The sequence below is a fragment of the Columba livia genome, chromosome 2, assembly GCF_036013475.1.
Source record: "Columba livia isolate bColLiv1 breed racing homer chromosome 2, bColLiv1.pat.W.v2, whole genome shotgun sequence".
Lineage (NCBI taxonomy): Eukaryota > Metazoa > Chordata > Aves > Columbiformes > Columbidae > Columba > Columba livia.
This window is the reverse complement of record NC_088603.1, coordinates 75,607,497-75,612,031: the sequence shown is the minus strand read 5'-3', so window position 1 is coordinate 75,612,031 and position 4,535 is coordinate 75,607,497.

Sequence of the window (4,535 nt, the reverse complement as noted above, 5' to 3'; positions counted from 1 at the left end):
AAATACAGACCAACCCTTGCTGAAAATTATTTAGGGGGCTGTATGTACAAATAACCTTCTGGGTGATGTGAGTCCAGCGTTCCAGAATATGTAAACACAAGAGCAACTGTAAGAAAATGTACGGCCTAATTCTATTTGAGGCACCAATTAATGGAAACTTCACAGTTCAAGAATAGTTCTTAATCATGTGCTCAATCTAAGAACACATTTAAGCTTAAGAGTTTCCTTGAATAAGCATGCTTTACTACACTGAAGGCCTTACACACCAAGATGAGCACAACTAGCATGGAACATACACACACTGTTGTGCTTTAGCTCACAGCTGGAGCAGCAATCAAAACAAATTTTCAGTTCCTTGTTATCTGCATATCCAATTTGCTTCTACAGTTGTGACAATTGCACATATGGATGAGGGACACAGGTGCATACCTTGCATTTTAAAAAATCAAATTAATCCCTATTGGTGAAATTAAGTATTATTTTTGAGAGCAGCTTCCATGTGATAGCATTCAATTTCTCTTTACAAAAAAGGATATTATCACATTGTTTAATTTTAAATGGTCCCTTTGCTCATCCATCTCCTGGTCTTTGAATTATTTGTACAGTGGCAAATGTTCTGTCTTTTGCTTTACGATTTTGACATGGAAATAAGTCTGTTGCTTCCTTGTCTGGAGGGAAATTCTCCCTTACTAAAAAAAAAACACAGGCTACTGTGGAAGAGAGCTGAGTAAGCTCCCTAACATTTTGCAGGATTGAAGGACATTAAATTCCTTCTTTGTAAGCTCCCTCCCCACTTTCATGTGTTAACTGGAATCATTGAAGTGATTCATACCTTCTTAAAACACAGGCAAACATTTAACAGAGACATTGATGATGACTTATAGTAGAGAAAGTATAAATATAATCTTTCCCACACTAGTATTTCTCAGTGCTCATCAACTTTTGATCCAGAACTGAATTGTCAGTCAAGTTTTCTGTAGTCAAGGATTGGGGATTAAGCAATTCCAGTTTCACATCACATCACATAATCACATAATGTTAGGGATTGGAAGGGACCTCAAAATATCATCTAGTCCAATCCCCCTGCTGGAGCAGGAACAACTAGATGAGGTTACACAGGAAGGCGTCCAGGTAGGTGGGTTTTTAATGTCTCCAGAGTAGGAGACTCCACAATCTCCCTGGTCATAATGTGGACATACTAGTCTAAAATTACATTTTTGAAAACAAACCTCAGATTGGGTAATCATTGCATATTTGATATAATTAAAAAATTCTCTTTGAGTATAGTTCATAGTAAAACTGCGTCTACAAAGTCTCTGTCTGTTTGTACCACCCCATCACAGCAAACATTTCAGAAAAATTAGACAGTACCAGTAAGCCATCACTGAATTGCCCAGCAAAATATTAATTGTAGCTAAACCAAGGGATTGAATGAAGTGAGGTGGCATAATGTTAAAGGACAGAACAGAACTGGCAGCAATATGAACTGAAGCTGGACCTGGTCCCCTCTTCTACATACCAAATGAAAGAGTAAGGAAAGCCTCAGGTATCAGCTGATGCCCATAACCTGTCCCTCCTCTTGTAGAAACATCTAATAGTGGCACAGTGTATCCCTGAGGGCTTTACAGGAATTTGTGATGCTTGGGGAAGACAAATTTCAGAAGCAGCTGAACAGGAGTTAACATACTCCAAGCACCACTGCAGTTACTCAGTCAGCTCCATGGTCGCATACAGCCACCTGATGCCTCCTGCTGTAGCTGTAGTAGCTACTGGCAAAGATGTCGAAGTAAGATCACAACAGCTCCAGCCTCTGCAGGGATTTCAGCTCAGCTTTGGCTGCTCTGGTGCTCAGGGGACCCTCTGGCTCCGATACCTTTGTGCGTAACATCGTTCACAAAAGTCATCTTGTAGTTTCAAGACATTCTGGTATTTTCCTGACACTGTCTATGGGAATGTATAATTTGTTCATTCAGTATAAAGAGTTTTGGTATGGAGTAATTGATGGTAATCTGTGCTAAATTATTTTTTATTATCTTATTTTTTGTTAACAATTCCTATAATCAGAAAGCTACTCTTCAAGATTGCCAGACTTTGGTTGGAAAACTGCAGATGGCAAACCAACCTCTTTAATTTTACCCATCTTCCAAACAGCCATCATCAATCAAAGTTTAGAAAAGGGAAAAGTATATTTCACCCTTCTACTTCCTCCTGACAACTTCATTTTCATAAGCTCCACTCCCATGTCTCACAGCAGCATTTAATCCCTATTAAAAATCACAATTCCAGGAGAGTTTAAGAGTATCTATCAGTTACTAGGAAATGGAGAATAGCCTAGTTTTCTCATAAGCCTGAGAATTTGATTTAAATATGCATATACTTGCAGATTTCAAGCGCATTTCCCTGCATAGAGCCAAAATAGCCAGGCTCAGTACTACTAACATTTGGAGATGCTGGGTCACTACAGAAACTGCCACCTTCATATTCAGGAAGGCATGAAGAGTGACAGCACGGTCCCTTTTTTCCTCATGGCACAACTCAGGGCTCACAGGATGCTGGCAGCCTCATTGCAGCCTTTCTGCTCCTGAACAAATTTCATAGGGCAGCAATAAGTCCAATAATTCTTCCACCCTCAGGACTCCAGTACTGCTACTTTCTTTTTTAATTACATAAAGCCTTTCATTAGTAAGGCTGCTGGCAGTGGTGAGTTAGCCTGGCAAGAGGGAGAGCGAGGTCAGCTAAGTCCCTGGCCACTACTCCGAGTTGTAACGCGGATGGAGGCAGCTCCATGAGTGCTGAGAAAGCCGTGGTATAAACCCAGAGCTGGGGCGATACCAGTCTACCCCACTGAGGATCTGACCCAAGGCTATTTAAATGACCTTAACTCTATGTTCCTACACTATACAGACTATGTTATGAGAGGAGACAAAAAGGGCTTGTTTAGTCTAGCAAAGACAGAGAGAATATGAAGTCTGCCAGGGGACACAATTGCTGCCTGTAATCACCTTGGGGGTAAACCCTCTGGATTATTTTCTTTTTTTTAAACCTATTGGAGTCAAACGGCAATGCTGGCATGTGAGCAAATGGATACAGACTACCCCTGGGTAAAATGAGACTGAAAATTGGAAGGAAGTTCCCAACAGTGAGGGCAGGGTGGCCCTGTAACAGTCTTCCAGGTAGAGCCAATGACAAATCAGCTCAGCTCATTTCAAAATGCTGTTCAACTCTTTATCTACCATATTAGGGGGGCCTCACTGACACGCAGTACTGTAGGATACGGTATCTCCAGCCACAAAGGACAAAACTGTGTGTCCCAGGAGACCTCTCTTTAGTTCCAGGTTCCTAAGTAACATTTGAGAATCTCTGTGCTCTGGATTTTTTCTGTGCATGTGTGTGCGTGAACATTCAAGTATTTGAACAATCTGAGAAATGTGGAGCTTCTCTCTCCCTGCTCTGCCAAAGCAGAGAAGGGCTGGAAACTGTTTTGTAGAAACTCTCTTTTGTTTCAAGTTATTACTGTTAAAAATAATGCCCCTAGAGCTTGCTGTCTCCTTCCTCTCAGAGTGTCTCCATCTGTGTGTGTTTGCGCGTTGAGTATTTCTCTCACACATTGAAATCAGTAGACCCGGAGTAACCTTCATGAAGTAGGTAACGTGAGGGCAGTGCAAAGCAGTGGAAATAAACTAGAACATACGAAGCAGCCAGAACCAGACCTCAATATACTCAGTGCTGTACTTCTGCTTTGTGCTGCTGCTGTCACAGGAGTTTTTGGGCACCAGTTTAACCCTTTAACGGCCAATTGCTGCTGTCATCTTCTGCCAGTCCGAGCTCTGGAAGTGGTCCTGGCTCTTCCACGCAGCAGGAATTCCAAAGATGCTCTTGCTGGTCATTGCAACTCCAGATACAGTCCAATGAACTGCAGGGTCAGATTGTAATTAATTTACAGATTGTTCTGTTCAGAACATGGTTGGTTTCCAAATAAAGGTAAAAAAAAATCAGCGTTGTCATTATAAAGCCTTTTAAAAGGCAGTCACATATTTCCATTGTGAATTCCTTCGGAAATACCTCTGTTTTCTGTGATGCTTTTCACCTGCTTATAGGGGGTGTGAAGATAGTAATGTAGAAGCATGGAGAAATGCTTTATTAGGAGAGGTAAACTGTACTTTTATTATGGTTATGGTCTATTTATGGTTCGTATATTATATGTATGCACTAAAAAAGCCCACAAACTAAAAATACTGTTTCATTAGGAGTTTATCTCAGGGTTCTCAGTGGTGATTTATCTCCCCTAACATTTGACGTAACTGGTTAATTGCCCAGAACTCCCACTTTATTGAAGTCTATAGCGTTTTTGATTAATATCTGGCAAGATATTTCACTGTGATTTTATAAAACAAATTAAAAAGGGAAGATCTCAAGCAGTTACCACCTTAACTGCTATTACTCGGCTAAAACATCCCCAGGAGCATTAAGAGACTTCCCTGAATAAATACAGTAGTATGGAGTCCTTACACTACGGCAAGTCACGCTTTCACACT